Source organism: Melanotaenia boesemani, chromosome 9 (genome assembly GCF_017639745.1).
Source record: "Melanotaenia boesemani isolate fMelBoe1 chromosome 9, fMelBoe1.pri, whole genome shotgun sequence".
In the NCBI taxonomy this organism is placed as follows: Eukaryota; Metazoa; Chordata; class Actinopteri; order Atheriniformes; family Melanotaeniidae; genus Melanotaenia; species Melanotaenia boesemani.
Window position 1 is genome coordinate 18,723,240 of NC_055690.1, and position 18,896 is coordinate 18,742,135.

At 38.7% G+C, this 18,896-nt stretch overlaps 1 protein-coding gene across 2 annotated transcripts in view; it reads right to left on the minus strand.

Moving 5' to 3' along the window:
* The window catches only part of ift80 (intraflagellar transport 80 homolog (Chlamydomonas)), a 55,492-nt gene that overhangs the window by 26,091 nt on the left and 10,505 nt on the right, over window positions 1-18,896 (minus strand). The window lies entirely within an intron of this gene.

Here is an 18,896-nt window from a genome sequence, read left to right on the forward strand (position 1 = left end):
GAACATAATCCATTGTTTTAGATGAGGACTCATCAATCTCTGAACAGTTAGAAGTGCTTGTAAACGTCAGCTTGCAGTCACCCCCTCCATGGGGGATGGGTTGACTTTTAGGATAAGAACAAGGGGGGGCCTATATCCAGCACTGGTCAGACCTATGAGTGGAAACTGCTCTGTATGAGAGCTAGCCTCTAAGGACCTTTTACACATGAACATGGGTATTTTGAGAAATGCAGGTTTTTCTATACATTGTTTACCAGTCATCTCCATGCGAATTCTGTTCTTTCCTACAAACAAATATAAAAAAAAATTACCAGGTTTGCGGTATTTAAAAATTCTTATGAGTCTTATTATGGTATTATTATAATGTTGTCATGTAAACAGGGTTCCCTCGACTTGCTACACCTAGCAATGAAAGACGCTAACAAGATAGTGCCAGTTCTAACATTGCCAAATGGACTTTTTACACTTAACTTACACTGCACATAAGAATGTATACTAAATACCACTTCTCTGACTAGATTTCAGCAACAACTAAACATAAGAAATACCATATAAGAGTATGTTTCATAAACAATGAGAATTATGCCTTGATTTGTGGATTTGTTTACAACCAGATTTAAAATCATTTTCAATTTACATAATATGGAGAATGTTGTATACAAACAGGTCAACAACTACTTCCTAGATCAAGGATTATTTACTCCACATCAACATGCTTATAAAAAAGGCCATTCAACAGCTACTGCTCTAACAATGACGACTGATGACTGGCTGACAGACATTGAAGAAAAGAAAATAGTGGCCAGTGTCATGTTAGATTTTTCTGCAGCATTTGATATAATTAACCATACATCATTAATTGATAAGCTAGTGGCATATGAATTTGATAAATCTGCTATAATGTGGTTTAACAGCTACTTAACTGACAGAACACAAACTGTTTACTTCAATGGCTGTTATTCCAGTATCAAGACTATGACTTGTGGAGTTCCCCAAGGAAGCAGCCTTGGTCATTTACTTTAATATTTACACTAACGATTTGCCACTTGTTTTGACAAAGGTAAAAACAGTAATGTACGCTTATGACTCAACAATCTATTCATCAGCAACGACCATGCAAGAGCTAAATGCTGTCCTACAAACAGAGTTAAATGCTGTGGTGGATTGGATTAATAAGAACCATTTAATTCTAAATTTATCAAAAACACAATGCATGGTATTTGGTTCTAATTATACAATAAATTGAAATCCATCCCTAAAGATAAAAGTCCAAGAAACCCATATTGAACAAGTCTACAAGACTAAGCTCTTAGGAATCATAGTAGATGATAGGTTATCTTGGTCAAAACATATAGATAGTATGTGTGCCAAAATGGGTAGGGCAGTGACAATAATTAAAAGATATGCAAAGTTCTTAACATTTAAAACAATCAAAATAATTTCACAAGCATTAATACTGTCAAATCTCGACTATTGTCCAACTGTATGGTCAAATGCAACAGCTGAAAAGATAAGAAAATTACAAATAATACAGAACAGAGCAGCAAGAATGGTTCTTCGTTGTGACTATTACACCAGTGTAAAACTCATGCATGAGAAATTAAACTGGCTGTTGGTTTATGACAGACTTTTATATTCATTGTTGACATTTGTTAGGAATATTTGGGTCACTAAAACTCCTCAGATCCTCTACCAAAATCTACTGTTTAGTGTAGACATACATAAGTATGATACTAGACATGCCTCCGTAAATAAATTTATTTTACCCAAAGTAGTAACAAATTATAGAAAGAAAACATTCAGTTATAGTGGAACGCAGGAATGGAACTTACTCCCTAAACAAATAACACAAATAGAAAACAGACTGAATTTCAAGATTCAATTAAAAAAGTTAATTCTACAAAATTCAAGTGAATCATTAGCACAATTGTCCAGACAGACCTATGATTGAAAATGTATTTTTTTTATTATTATAAATATTTTAATAATGAATGTGAAAACTGTTATTTAAAAATGATATGAGGTTTATTATTGTAAGAATATGGTTTTAATATTGCTGAGTATCTTTTTACATTATTTGTGCATGGGAATGAAATGTATGTAATGTATTGTATAATTATTTTGATCATGTCATTTTAAATGTGTAACTCTTTTTCTGGACCCCAGGAAGAATAGCTACAACTTTGCTGTGCTAATGGGGATTCAAATAAATAAATAAACAAATAAACAAATAAACATGGTGAAGAACACCTCATGAAGAATTAGTCATCACACTTACTCCACAGGTTTACCCTTCTAACTGATATATATCTATTTTTATGCCCTTGCCTACTTAAACATGCTTTTTTGCTGAGTTAATTTTCCCTCACCTTCAATTACAAAACACAATTTGGACGGAGGAAGGAAGAATTTGTGCTTTGTACATTATAAATACAATACTGAGCTCAACTAAATCATAAAACTTCAAAGCATAGATTGATTAATATTCTTTTAGTCAGGTCATAATAAGTTGATATATTGACAATTGTGATGGCTTTCTTTTGTAGCATGTTAACTGGATTAGTATAAGTTTTATATGTGCTTTACCACACCTCCAAACAGTACGTAGGTAATGTATGGAACTATTAGGGAGCAGTAGCATTTATATAGCTTTTTTATTTAATGTACTATTAATTTTAGGTAATTTTGGTTTTAGACAATTTTGTTTTATATTATTTATGAGAAAATAGTTTATAGTCAATTATCAAAGCCAAGAATCTGGTTTCATAAACTATTTCAACATCATTTATCATATTCTGACCTTATTTTATTTTTATGTTACTGAATATTATAAATTTTGCTTTGCTATTATTTAGTGATCATTTATTTTTGTCACAACATCTTTTAAAATATGTATTACATAATTTTCAAACATTAAAACTATGACATCTATTATGTGCATTTCTGGAGCCAATTTTGCCCATTAGCATCCTGAGGCTAAAAAAAAACAAATTATACAACTTTTTCATCCGGACCGCCACGTAACGTTGCAGCAGAGTTTTGCTTTGCACACCGTATCACACACTAGCAAGTAGACATAAATACACCAGTTGTTCTGAATGTGCACAGCGGCTGATTCAGCAAAGAAATGCAAGAAGACATTATTGGAGAAAGAGAGGAAAAGAAAAAGAGAAAGAAGCTGCGCTTTCATTACAGTTTTTCACAAAATAAAAAAGTCTGGGGATGTGTAAATGCAAAAAAAGTGTTTCCATTACACTTTTGCTATATACTTCTACATCGACATGTCTGAAAAACCACCACATGAGAGCTTAAAAACTTTTTTGTGATATTTGAGACATTTTTCCAAAACTAAGGTGTTTCCATTGCCAGTTTTTTACTGCGATATTTAGGTTTTGCACAATTCTTGGGGTAATGGAAATGCAGCTAGAGACAGAACAATAGATAAAACAAGAGTCAAGGTAAGACTGGTTGGACAGAGCTCACAGCACAGGTAGGATGCAAAATGGATGCTGGATTAGCTTCTGATAAGGGGAGCATCACTGAGAAAACTGCAAAAGTTCTGTAGTGCATCTTTAAGATCATTAATTCCTCTTTCCACTGTATTCAGAAGTGGTTCCATGCTTTTATTAGAGCAATATAGAATTGTGTCATCAGCAAATAAAGTGAACTTTAACATCATAGACAAATAAATATGCTAATTATGTATAATATAAATTATTTAGGGCCCAGCACTTTCAATAAATCCAAATCAACATTATTTATTTGAACTGGCTTTGCAAAGGAAAGTTTGTACAGTTGTGAAGAAGTAGTTATATATAGACATTCCTATTTCAAGTATATACAGAATTTGAGTCTTTTTTAAACTGTCTAATGACAAAGGAGATAAACTGAAATTTAAATCAAGAATTAAAGATTAAATGCCAGAGGTAAGAATCTCTTTATAGAGTAACATGTGGATTTTTATTTTTTTACTTAAACCCGGCATGCTGGACCTACTGTTCTCTGATATTTAAAGGTATGGTGTCATCACGACAAGATCCAAACAGCCCTCTAAATGTCTTCAGAGAAAAAAAGGTTGTAGACAACTATGTGTCTTGCAAAGAATTTAAAAAAAATTTTAAAAATTAGGAAGAAAAAAATTCTACAGGTTCTGTGGACTTTGAAAGACTGATTGCTTTAGCAAATTCAGGCAAATTTTAAGCCAACTGATATGAAATGAAGTTTTTAAAAAAAAAAAAAAAAAAACTCACAATATCACAAGATCTGCAGGTAACATTTGCAGCAGCTGATATCACAGTGTTTGCCTCCACAATCTGAATGGGTTGCACAAAATTCAACCTGCTTCGGAAGTGTGCCAGGAAAAAGACTTTCCGTCCAAGAAGATGAAAACAAAACTACAGTTTTCCATTAAACATCAAAACTACAGTTTCCCACTGAAAATAAATGCAACAACCAGGCTTTTGGGAGTAATGTGCTCTGGACAGATATATCAGAGGTGCTGCTTTGCCACAGCAGCAGAATACATGGTTGGTACAGACAAGGACTTTTCAGGAGAGGAGCTGATACCAGCTGTGAAGCATGGTGGTGCTATGGCACACTATAGTTCAGCATTGCCTCACTGCCTGAAGGACTGACCATCTTCAATCACTGATTCAGCAATAAATTCTGTATTATATGACAGTGCAAGACCATCTGATCAAAAGATGAAGCTGAACTGGAAGTGGGCTTTTCAAGTGAAGAGTGATGCCAAACATTTTGGGAAATCCATGTGGGAATAGTTCAAAAAGAAGAACTGAAGGGTTATGGATTTTCTGAGTCGAGGACCAGATTTGATTCTCACTGAAAAATTATGGAGGATCTGTTTAGCAGAATACACAGCAAAAGCCATTTTACCTCTGCACAATACGACAAGTCTTGGTGTAGGTGAGATCAGATAAAAATCATTACAGTGACGTGTGAAGCTGCTGTAGTACAAGACAAGACACAAAACGTTTGTATAGAGGGGTCACTGCACTCACTTTGCAAAAGCTGTTTAGTACAGAAGGGCCTTAATGTATTTTAGAAGTGCTCATAACAGAGCTCACTTCTGGTCAGTGGAGAGTGAGAAAAAAAAATCCATCTATAAATCCACACTCGCTAAGAAATGTACTAATGGGTTCATAATTCATGCACACCAATATTTAACATGAGGTATCTGTGTCTTAAGTTTTGAAATTTATTCCTCCAAATCGTAAATGTAGAAATATTCCTCTTTTAAGAACGCTTGAATGCTGCTAAAGAAATTATGTAATGATCAAAGGTGACAATTCTTTCAGTCTAGTCAGTGGTTTAAGTAGCTACATGTGTTTCTTTGGCCGATTTCACACAGACACTATATATGTCAACAATAAAAGGACTTTTGTGCAAATATGTAAAAAAAAAAAATCCTGGTCCTTTAAAAGTAAACAAATAACAACGGTGCCAATAGAATGTTTAATAAAATTATTGGAATTGATGGAATTGGATAAACTGAAACCATGGTGTGAAAACTACGGATACAGGATAAATGCATGGATTGTAGATGTATCTGCCTGTCATCTTTTTCAAGATGTTAGGCAAACTTTGCACTGAAATTTGCTATTCAGTTGTTTTTCAATCATAACTAAGTGGTTGTACTGGCAGTAAAAGAAATGCAAAACAAGTGGTCTGAACTGACTCATCTCATATTGTTACATGGAATATATTTTCTCGATCTTAAACATGCTTGGTGAATTTGTAAGCATCTGTTGAACAGTGCCTTTTCAGTAAAGCATTTGCCTTGATTCTGTAATAAAACTATTTGGCTAATATTTATTTGCAAACAGAGTCTGGTGCAAGGAGCTCTGCAAATCTCTGCATTGAAATACCCACTTGGCTCAGCTAAAGAGATACAGAGGCCTGGCCTGAGATGAGTGCAAAGTGGTATAAGTTGGAGCTTTGGCAGTGTGAGGGGAAATAGAAAGAGGGGGTTGGGTGAAAGGGTGTGGGGGGAGCAAGACAAACTAGAAGATAGCAGAAGCGAGAGGGAAAAAGAGCAAGAGAGTAATGATCTACACATGGTTTCATGCTAGAGCCTCAACATAGTAACCATAGACACATGCTGGGGCCTCCTGGGACTCATCAGCAGAACACAGCTGTGAGCTGGACAGCAGAATTCTATTAGCACCAACTATGCACATATGCACTTGCAAAAACACACCCACACACGTAAGCACATATACATACACACAGGTAATTTGGGCATTTAAATGTGTGCATGTTGTAAATGGCACAACACATGACACTCTAAAGATCACTGGGGGGATGGTCAAAAATATGGGATTATTTTGTTGATCCAAAGGCCTGCACAGGTTGTAAAGATTGAAAGATGTGTTCAAAAAGCAGAGACAACAAGGGCAACTCCACAGATTACTGGTTTACCAACTATGTTTGTGTAAAATATCCAGTAGGTGGAAGGATGCAGTTGTGCAGTTAAACACATCAGGTACTAAAAATCAATTATGATCTGATTTTATGCAAATAAAGCATTGTTTTTTTATCCATACTACTTAGTTTAGCGTGGTCATAAATCCTATGCTCTGGTTAGCGTCATTGCAAAGTGGTCAAGTGTCAGTTATTGCCAAGTTGCAGGACAAGAGACACAGCAAAAGTGTCTTTCCTTGCCACTTCTTGCCATGGTTTGGTGGTTTAGGTCCTTTAAACTGCCTTGGAGGTTTCTAATTTGATTGTTTCAACTTGATAATTGCGTTCTGCTAGTTTACTATACAGAAGAACCTTGAGGGGGCACATGTCCAACTCATCTCGCTTGCCTTCTCAAAGGAGATGTTTAGAGCATGGGTGAGGGTCTTTGTGTCAGGGACATGATTCTGCCATCTGATTTTCTTCAACTTGCTAAGACAGGTTGTATTAAAAGAGTTCAGTTGGAAGCTCTGTCTGCTGTATACACTTAAGGTTTTACAAGTGTAAAGGTGCAGAAAAGACTACAGATGGGTAAGACCATAAGCTTTCTGCTGAGGCTGATACCACTTCTTTCCCAGACATTTAGTTGGAGCCTCTCAGTGTGTTACTGGCTTTTGTATTTAAACTGAACTTCCTAGCTCTCAAAAGCTATGGAAATCCAAACCTGACCTTGATCTTCCACCAACTTACTGACTGAACAAAGACTTTTGTGGTGTATTGACTTCTGTTCTGTTTTTGTAAGCCTTGTGGTGCTATCATGCAGCAAAGATTATGCCCACTGTACTTTTACCAGCATGGAAACCACCCTAATCTTATGGGAAGTATCAATGTTCAGGGTGTTGGCTGAGGTGGTCAAAGGGGATTCTGGCAAAGATCTTGCCAGCTATAAACAGTAGCAATATGTCTGGTGGTTTAGTCAGGATTGACTGTTCCCTTCCTTTAGTATAAAGGTGCACTATAGAGACAGAATTTGTGCAGTTAATTTGTGCTTAGCACAATAACAAGCCAACTTGTCAACTTTAGAAAAACTTTTTATTTCCTTTTGCCATTTCTCCAGTTTTCAAAGTCTAAAGTACTGTTATTCCCTGTGTGTTCAAAAGAGTGAGGAGGCTGCAAACTTAGCAGATCTTGTGCTAAACTGAGCCCAATCACTGCTGCAGTGATTGGCAACTGGTGGCCCACGTGCCAAAGCTGGCCCGCCACCAATAATATCAGTTAACACTGATTAAAAAAAAAAAAAAAAACAGATTGCAAGAGTTATGTGTCAATGCGCAGAGACATGGTGCTGTTTACAGTGCTGTGTAGAAAATAACAGCATGAGCCCTTTAAAATGGTTGAGCTGGAGAGGAGAGACGCACAGTGCAGAAGTTAGAGCAGCAGGGAGGGGAGGGGGATCGTCTGAGCAGAGAAAGTTAGTAGTGAGAAACTGCCTGTTTAGTGGTGAATGTTTTTCTACAAGCTTTAGCAGTGAACACCACACAGCTCTACTAGTTACAGCAGAGTCCTGTCTCTGCTTCACCACCGCTAGGTAAAGGGAAGGGATCTAATCCTGCAGCTAGCTGCTGCTTTACCAAGGAGTAATCACCTCTCCTCTGCCTAATGTCCTTGGTTTAACAAGGTCTTGCAGACCTCTGACCTCTTACAGCTCGTGTCTCATTACGACCTGCAGCTCTCGAAACAGGTCTCCAAGGGTCAAATTAAGGTTCTACTGGTATAACAGTTGGAAGCTTCAGGGGCGCTTAAGGTGTCTGTGGAACCCATAGAGTTGTGTCAGGGAGCTCTGGCTAGGGGTGACCCAACGAATGGGGAGGTGGAACCTCACCCTCAGACTCCCAGTGCAGCTACTGCTGAGATCAGGAGTTGAGAAACAGGTGAGAACACCGGTTACTCTTCCTCGGTATGATCCACTTTCCATCGACAGCACTGGAGCCCGTGGTGGGTCTCGGCTGAAGGTTCGCTTGGCTCAATTGGAGCTGAAGGCCTGTGAGAAGGCCCAAGCTTGCTAGGCTCAGATGGTGTTTGACCTGAGAAAGCTGGAAATAGAGGCTGAAATGGCTGTAAGGCTGTGTAAGCTGGAGCTGGAGGCTCAAGCCCAGGCACCGCCCCCTTCGGTCACTACTACAGTGACAGCTCCCTCTGTGAGCAAGTGGATCTCCTTGGTGCCTGCTTTTAGGGATTCACAGGTTGATTCGTACTTTGCTGCATTTGAGTGCATTGCTGGCGTGTTGAGTTGGCCGCAAGATGTGTGGCCTTTGTTGTTGCAATGCAAGTTGACGGTAAAAGCGCAAGAGGTTGTTGCAGCTCTTCCTTTGAAGGACAGCTTGAATTATGACATGGTCAAGCCCACAGTTCTGCAAGCTTATGAGCATGTGCCTGAAGCGTACAGACAAAAATTTAGACAGCAGAGAAAAACTGCTGATCAAACGCACGTTGAATTTGCTTGAGAAAAGAGCACCCTGTTTATGTCATTAAGAGAACTTATGTTAGTTGAAGAGTTCAAGAATTGTCTTCCTGAATGCCTTGTCTTGTATTTAAATGAACAGAAAGTTACAACACTTTCTTCGGCAGCTCTTCTAGCGGGTGAGTATGTGGTGACGCACAAAATGTCGATGCCCATCAGTGTGGAAAAAACCCACACTCGTTCTGTCAATCAGACTAGTGCTAAGGAAACTCGCACTCGCTCCGTGACTAAGATGTCACATGTCAAAATTCCCGCTGTGAGGGAATGTTTCTATTGCCATAAACTAGGTCACATCATTGCTGACTTCATAGCCTTAAAAAGAAAAAAACCAAAACAAACCACAACCACCAAAAGGTGTTGGATTGGTTTGGACACAGACCCACTGCAGAGACGATGACCCAGATAAGTCAAACCCTCCTAATTCATGTTTTTCTCCTTGGCTCTATTTCCTTAACTGGAAAATCCGAGTATCAAATACCGATTCGAATTCTGAGAGATACTGGAGGTTCCCAGACTCTCATACTAGCCAATGCACTACCCATTTCCAAGACCTCTTCATGTGGTTACAGTTTGGTAATCAGAAGCATTGAATTGGGATATGTGCCCAGACCAGTACATCGGGTGTACATCCAGTCAGATTTAGTAACTGGAGTATTTCCTGTAGCTGTGTACCCTAAGTTGCCCATGAAAGAGATAATGTTGTTGATAGGGAATGATGTACCCGGAGGACGTGTGGTGCCAAACTTAGAAATTTTAGATATTCCTATAGCCACTATGTCATTAGACCCCTCAAATATAGACACCAAGCTGTATCCAGTTTGTGCTCAAATCCGCGTACAACACTCATGACCCAGTTCTCAGAAGAAAATCCATCCTCCGACTTCAGTAGTGACGTCACTCCAGAAGCATCTGATGACACGAATCCCGTCTCTGAAATTCTTCCCTTAAGTTGTGAACAATTGTCCGACACTCAAAAGTCTAATCTGTCGTTGCAAAAATGTTTTGGTAATGTAAGACCTATTGATGCTAAAGTAATAGCAATCCTTAGTTATCTCACACCTGCTACTCGGTGTGAGCTTCACCACCTTCTAGGGACACTTGCAAAAACTTCCCATCTGCTATTCGCCCACTTTCTGACCTCATCAGCCCAAAAAGAAAATTTGAGTGGACTGATGGGTTCCAGGCTGCGTTTGAGGTTGCCAAATCATTATTGTGTTTTGCTTTCCAGAAATACATACTGTGATTAACCTGTGTTAGGCTGCCTACTCCTTGCCTGTGCCCCGTTGTGCATGCAAAAACTTGCTCGCTGGGATTGGCTGGAGTTGTCACATCTTTGCCTTCACCCTCATTGGATAATTGGTGGACCAATCACTGCTTCTGCTGGCCACCAGCAGGAAATAAGAACCATCTGCAACTGCTCAGTCAATGGGCAAATGTTGGCTCAGTAGCAGTCTGCCCCAGAGCTTGCTTGGACTTGTAAATGTTCGATGAAATTTGATAGCTTAGACAGAGTTATAGTTTAGTACTTTTGTTTATATTGGAGGTTTATGTTTGTTGTTCCCATAGTGTTAAAACTACTTGGTTTTGTGTTTATTTGCTGTCTATAAGAAGTCTTTGTTTGAGTAGTTTTTGTAAAGCCCTTGTGGCTCCTCCCTTAGTTTCTTAGTCTAGTTAGAGTTAGCGTCGAGTTGGGATAGGACAGGTCAATTTTATTGTGTATATAGTGGTTTTTTGGTATAAACTTGTATATTGTTAAGATTCTTAGTTATTAGTGCTGTTTTTGTTTTCTTTGTATATAGCTTATCTTTGAAGGCCAGCTCTTTGTGTCGGTTTCTTTTTACTGGCTGATTTTGAGTTGTTTAGGAGATTGCTTTATGGTTTTCATTCCCTTAGTTCCGTTTTTCACCATTGTTTGTACCACATCCCCTGTCGTAATAATAAAATCAATATTATTTCACCTTTAAAACCTTGCCACAGTTCTTCTTTTCGTTGCGGTTCATTTACCCTAGCTGAGTCGGGTTGTAACAGAGGTGGAAGCAGAAAAGATTAGCATCTGTTTTTGTCTGAGTTTTTACCAATGTAGGCAACAAACCAGAGCAGCATGGTTACTAAACCATTGCCTCAGGAGCAAAAGGACCAGACAGGAAGACAAGGAAAATTACTTTTGTTGTTGTTGTAGGCGCGATGTTTAGTTCACCTGGCAATGAAGCTGCCCCAAGTTCAATTACGATGTCTGCCTGGCCCATTTTCTCATCTGTTTGCTGAACAATAAAGGACACTAGACACCACAGAATGTTAAAAATATAAGAAAAAAACAAAAAACAAAAACACTGTATTTGGAACATGCATATTATACAAATAACCCCAAAACGCAGCATTTCTTCCCCATTTAAATGGATTTTAGTGGACTGTTCAACAGACATAGCCATTCATATTGTAAACTCAAGCTCTAGTAATGTCTGGAAAAAAATGCATTTAATTGCATTTTAATTCCAAACAGTAAAAAAATAAATAGAATATATCCCTGGCCCAAAATTAACAGACCTAAAGTTAAAGTGTCATTTTAAGTACTTTAACTAGCAGCTCTGGCTGTTCTCTAATTATGAGTCTAGAACACGTTACAGTACTTTAAATTTTTTAAACTGTTTTCCTCCACACTCTTCATTAATAGACATTAATATCTGATGGTAAGCCAGGGCGGGATCAGCCGGTGTCAGCTTTGAGTGAGTATTTAATTTTCAGTCTGGTCATGGAGAAGGTGGACGTCTCATGTCTGATTGCAGCTGTGAGCGCTAATGGACAGGGGCGGGACCTGTGGAAGCGCTGCTCACTAGGAAGTAAACATGCTTTTATGTCAGTAAATATAGCACCAAAGTAGCCAAGTTGGCAACGCTGATTTAGCCAAACTCTGACATGTGTCTCAATTTAATCGGTGTACCAGAACTTGTGCGCTAACAAACTGTGATTAAATGTGTTAATTTTTTTTACTAATTAATTAGTCGTAATCAACGCATTAAAGCCCCACCCTAGTGTGTGTGTATATATATATATATATATATATATATATATATATATATATATATATATATATATATATATATATATATATATATATATATATATATATAAAATATCTGGCCTGCCATTCAGTTGGTCAGAAAAAATATTGGGCCCCATGCCAAATGTAATTGCCAACCCCTGCCCTACTGGTTTGTGCCTATCTGTGTATAACTGAATACAGCTCTGACTTGTGCTGAGACATAAATGACAGAAAACAACCTAGTGAGATGGTTGTCATGACTTTTATATAAAAGTAACAAGGGTGCACATTCCAACATAAATCTGGTATTTTAAATGGTCAGATTTATAGATCTATCTTTGAAAGGGGCTACAGAGTTTAGACAAAGGCAAGTGGCAACATAGAATTACCAAATTAAAAGAAATGATGAAACTGGTCAATGAATTATTCAGTGTCATAGCACAGCATGATTCTAAACCCCATGGAAGCCAACAGAAATAAAGGGCATGGGAGGGGGTGCTTGGGGTGCAGCCAAAATTCAGCCCTTTCAGGTCATCCTTTCTTGGACTTTGGTTCATTGTCTCCAGCCCAGCCGTATTCCTCAATAGCAGTCCTTAATGAAGTCTTGGTTGGCAGTAAAGCTCAAAGTGATACCACAGCTCCACACATACTCAGCTTTCCCTTATTTGTGTGCAGAGCAAAAGCCCTTTATTGTACTTGCCTGACTTCGTCACCAAGTATCACCCTCAATTCTTATTCAGTTTTATCCTGTTCCATTCTTTCTCTTTCTTTGCTAGTGTTACATGTTTGTCTAGCTAGTGGAGGTAGTGATTTAGTGCTGCTAAGAATGATGACTCTGCCAGAGGGGCTGGCAGGGCACTGTCTCTGTCATACCCTTACTCCAGCCATGGGGGGAGGGAGGGATGGGGGGGATTGAAATAAAAAAAAGGGAGGGAGACCAGAGTGAAGTAAGCTAGTGAGAGAGAATTAGAGAGAGAGTTGAGGGAAAGAGAAACCACCGTCTTTTATGGAGACCAATCCTCCAAGCCTCACTGCCTAGGCCAACTTTAAAGGATATATTGGACAGTTCCACACTACCCCACCCCCCATGCCTCCAACTACTCTCTTTTCTCAGCTCTTTTTATGCTCCCTTATTTTTTGGTTTCAAACAAGGCAAGCCTTTAGCCGAACTCTAGAGAGGTGTAAAAGTAATACCATGTCAACAAGTGCCTTTTACTTTAACTCATGTTTCACAGACGGCACCCCCCAACACACGCACACATACACACACACACACACAAAGAGCTGCCCCCCCAAAAATTGAGGTCAATCATGTGCAAGATGGACTTTTGGATACACTGTTTCACAGAGTGTGCCAGAATGAGTTCAGCAACACAGAAATGCAAAGCCTGTTCAGCACAAAAGGTCTAGAATACAAAGAAGAAACCATTATCTTCACAATCTGTTGGAGAAATTAATGAGCTCTTTGTGATGATGGATTAAGTCTAGAAAAAGCATTACATTCAACAGGTCTTTGCTATTCATGCACTCAAAACTAAGCTTCATCAGGTCTGGGAAGCTTATCAAAATGTGTCAAAAGGAGTCAGTATAATTATTCCCATGAAAACAGTAGAAAACAGCAAAGGAGGAGAAACCTGAAAGGTGAGACTGACCCCAGTTGCTCTTTTCAGAACTTGTTCTATCAGTTCACAATGTACGGAGGGAGCTTTCTGTTCTTACTGCAGCTAGAGAACAGAAAGGAAGACTGGAGAGAGCAAGAAATAGCATGCAAAAACACAGATTTGAAAGGGGAGGGAGGGGTAAAGTAAGAGAGAGAGAGAGAGAGAGAGAGAGAGAGAGAGAGAGAGAGAGAGAGAGAGAGAGAGAGAGAGAGAGAGAGAGAGAGAGAGAGAGAGAGAGATGTAGCCCTACCCAGTTGCCTGGGGAGAAAACTGCTCTGCTGCTGACTCAGGACTCTCTTTGTTTGACAATGCTCCCTTGCTCTTGCTCTCACTCTGACACACTCTTAAAGTTACCAGTTTTTTTCTGAAACGTTCCGTCACCATCTCTTCTAATGTGCACATGCCCTTTCTTTGTCAAACTTCTGCCAGTAATTTTTCATCTTTTCTCCCGTGTAACTCTCCCTGTGTTGTTTTTCTAACTCCATTCTGTATATGTGGGTCAGTCTCTCCTTCTACTGCCTAAACCGTACTGTTCTAAAATGTCCCTTCCTCATCTGATGAAAACAGATAAAGGCTTGCACTCGAATAAATCTGCTGATGATTCTTTTGCTTTTCCGTGCTCCCCTAATAGGGATTTGTGATCAAAACCAATAATCTGTGTTATTTAACTCTTTTCCAGCTGTGGCAATTTCCCACTGTTGGATGGACAACTGCTGGTAGTAAACTGTCAGCATTGGCTCAGATAAATGTTCTCAAACGATGAAGGGGAGAACTGTTAGAAGGTCTAATTGATTAGATGGGAAAGTTTGGAGTACGTCATGGAGGATACTATATCTAGAGAAAGAAAATGGCATTGACAGTGGCCGAGTTACAGTCAAGAATAACATACTCTGAAAGAAAAAATTGCTTGTCAGCTACATTGACGGTAGCTAAGATCCTATAGAGAAAGTGGTTGAAATTAAAGAGGGAGGGAATAAGAAAAAAAAAAACAGAAAGATGAGAGCATTGGTGATTCCAGCTAAACATGGATCTATTCCAAAACTGGCAATACTGAGCAGGGCCCAAAGGGGACCCCTAGACTCACCGAGAAAAGGGGAGGTTAAAAAAAAAAGGCTCTGTGGAAAGCACAAAGGAGAAGCAGCCATGAGGGGAGCACTGATAAGCTCAACAAATCCAAAGGGAGGAGGCAGGGTTACGCAGCAAAAAAAAAAAAAAAAAAAAAAAAAAATTGAAGAGAGACATAGTATCTTGATTTTAGAAATACATTTTTAAAAAGCAAAATGTTTTTATCTCACAGGTCACTGAGTAATTACAACAATCACAACTGAGGACATTTCACACTTTAAAAAACAATGTTGTGGGATATAACTGATATTTTATTCAACATTAGTTATGCATATTATTAGTAATGCATATTGACAAAGATATATAAGTATGTAACCACATTCAGATGGACATGTGCTCTGTGGGACAAGTCAAAGGCAAAGTTATCATTTGAAGGAGGACAGTCTTGCCAGACTGACTCGTGGTTGTCTGTTAAAAAAAAAAAACAAAAAAAAAAACAAAAAATAAAACGGCATGCCTTTTTTATTCTATCTTGCTCATGTGCTTTTAACCAACATCTGCACTTCAGACATTGCCCTGTAGTCTGCTTTGCCTGTACACAACATGGAATTACCCAGTTTCATTTGTTAATATAGACCAGGGCTACTCAATTCGGTCCTACGAGGGCCGCAATCCAGCAGGTTTTCCATATATCCCTGCACCAACACACCTGAGTCAAATTAATGAGTCATTGTGTAGAACCTGATTGGCTGTTAGAGCCACCTAATTTGACTCAGGTGTGTTGGTGCAGGGATATATGGAAAACCTGCTGGATTGCGGCCCTCGTAGGACCGAATTGAGTAGCCCTGATATAGACCAAAGATAATCATGAAGAAACTTGAAGCACAAAAATTATAATTCCTAATATTAGCACTGAAAGATTTTTTTTAAGTACAAATCTTAGCTGTGATCTCATTTATACACATAAGCACTAGCAACAGGGTCAAGAAAAAAACCTAAACAAACAAACAAACAAACAAAAAAAACACTGTACAGAAAAGAAGGGGGAGAAAGGGCGGAGAGAAAGAAGTGAGAGGGTGCTTGCCTGGCACAATGAGTCCTACTTGTTAGCCAGTGACAGTGTCAGGGATCGTGACAAGGTCCAGACGCTAGACACCAGCTGCAGCGCCTCGTAAATAGACTGCTGTCTCGCAGGCACATTTGCACGCTGATGGTTGAGCACACTTGCACACACACACACAGGCATGTGGGCACATGCATATACCATGGCAGGCGCACAGACAGACACTGACTTATTGTGTCTCCCAAATCTTGTAAAAGGGACAGTGAACCTCTTTGTGTTTTGTGTGCTGTTAAATCTCCTATAAAAAGAAAAAGTCCTCCACATGGGAGAACTCCAAGCTTAACAAAAATATAAGAAAAATAATTAAACATGTTTGAATAATTCAATAATCCAAACATTAATGTCTGACTACTGCTTCACTAAAAAACAAAACATCAAACTTTGTGATCAGGCTTTTGGCCACTTAATAAAAAAAAAAATATATATTTTCCTTAAATTTTACTTAAGACTTATATGTGTGTGTTCATCTGCTCATCACAGCAATCGTGTATCTGCTCTGTGTTGCTGCTCATCACAGCAACAGTGTATCTGCTCTAAACCATGGAGGAGTAAAAGTAAAAGTTAGAGTAGATGGAGGTGAGATGAGAGCAGGGCTGGACAGGAGGTGAAGGGGTTAAATGAGCGGGACAGATCCTGCTGAGCCAGCAGCAATATGTTAAAGTGCAAGGTTTCATTGTAGCAGATACAGAACAAAACTCCTTCCCATTAGTCACGCCAGTAACTGAAAAGACTTTTCACACTGCTTAACCCTTGGTGCACCAATAACAAACCACAGCAACAACCCAGGTAAAGCACTTGTAATCGCTAATTGGTTAATAGCTTTTGTGTTTGTTTGGAAATTTGCACATCAAATGACAGTACAGCATTCATACCCAAGTAGCCAAGTGCGTAAATGTATGCAAAGTAAAGTCTCCAACGTGATGCGCGACAGACAATGAGCCTGAATTCACACATAGAAAGCCGCTCAGATGGAGTGACCTTTGAGGAGATTTTCTTTTCTAGACTTTCTCTCTTTCTTTCTCTCCTCCTCTGCTTGACTGAGCCTCCCACACCAGGCTACACTTCACGCTATCTTGAGGGGCTTAGGGAGGAGAAGGCTTAGCATACCCTTCCTCCAGTCAGAGCAGGGCAGAACCACATTCATCATAATTATCGTCATCATCACACTGCCTTAACCAAGACACACCAAAGTAACGCAAGCGGTGCAGTCAGGAAACAATGGAACAAACCAACCACGTAAACAAACCCAAAGAAAAAAGAAAGATTCATACTCAATACTAAATATATCTATTGTAACTGCGCTGTTTATTTTTTTCTAAAAATGTTGTTGGGAAAATAGTCATGACTTAATGTGAATGATTTTATCATCTGATGCTTATAATCTAGCTAGTCCCCCCGCATTCAAGCAATCAAAAGTATCTTTGTAGCTCATTCTCTACATGTTTTAATAAAGTAACTTAAAAAAAAACTACACACCTTACTATTCTGGAGAAAATGTGTGCTCAAACACCCGTACAGCCCATTTGTTGTAATGCTCCAGAATGAAAAAAAAAAAGGCATTTGATCCTAATTAAATCAAAATGGAGCATGAAATGCCTGGTGATCAGGACAGCAAAAACCCAGCCCTGGTTATTTGTTGTGAGTACAGCAAACTGATGTGGCAATCATGGACATCTCCATGTTAACTCAAAGAAGCACTAAATGTCCCATGTGGAAACTGGTAATATTGTTCCTTGCCAAACGCTCAGCAATAATAAAACAACAATTACCCTTCATCATTCTCTCATTTCCCTCTCATTATTGCAGTTACTATCAGCACCAGGTAACAAGAGTATGCAGCCTGATGCGATTTACAGAGATAAATAAATGATGTATAGAAAGCATAAGGCCCATAATGAGCTACATAATATAAGCAATGTTTCACTGGAAAAGCTGACTGTGTACCACAGATACTGTCTGATCCAAGAAAAAGGACACGACTGACGATAAAGCATTCAAGCCATCTTAATACGAGAGAACAAACAAAAACTAAAAAATACACAAAACAGAAGCTTACATGTGGAAAGTACATGGCCTCAGTGCTGTACAGCTGCACAGATTCTGCTAAGGCTGTGAGCAAACAGCTGCTTCTAACAGTCAGTTTGGTTACATGCACAGTTCAGTAGAGCTATGTTTACAGTTTGAGCTGGTCATTTAAAAGGACCCCCGAGTGGTGACTTTGCTAGATAAAGTTGTGAGGAATTTATCAGAGTAAAGCGACAGTGTGGAAGTTTTTAAGCGGCCATGAGTTGACGAATAGTTTTCACGTACCGCCGTACAGTCACGATTTCTGATATACGTAACTATGTGACAAAAGATACTAAAAAAAAATAGTACAGCTAAATGGGGATTTAGTTTTACTAATATAGTATTGTGCATTACTGTTTTTACAAAAAGATGCAAAAGAGAACTTTGGATCTAGTGTGGAACACTTAGAGCCATTTGAATCTAGTTTATTATGCATGCGGGTGCGATCTTGTCAGATATTATATTACCTGGGTGGGTTTGTCCGGTTTGAGAGCTTTGATTTAGTACGTTTTTGGATGGACTAACACTTTGGCATGTATTTTTAAAAATCCAGTTTACGTTAAACAATCATTCGTTTTCATATATTGTCATGTAAACATGTTCACTGTCACTTCTGCATCTCGGTTCTAGTGTTGAACTAGAAGGTGCATTAGACACATGCTTTAAATGTGCAGAAGTTTAGAATTAATAGAAATGAATTCCACGCACATATGCTGCCAATCAAGTCAGCATGCTCACAACAAATTGGCACATGCAAGCACGGAGGCCAATAAACACCTGCTGATGGTGGCATTTACATCATAAGTATGATACCCTAGTTCAAAGAAGTGATAGTAAAACACTGATGTTTGCATAATTTATTAATTGATGCTGAAGGTATATCTGGCATAAATAAATCAATAACTACCCAATTTTTTTAAAGTTTCTTACCTTGTCAAAAAAGGTAAGAAAAAAGACCATGGTAAAAATAACAATAGACAGGCAATATGATGAGCCAATGTT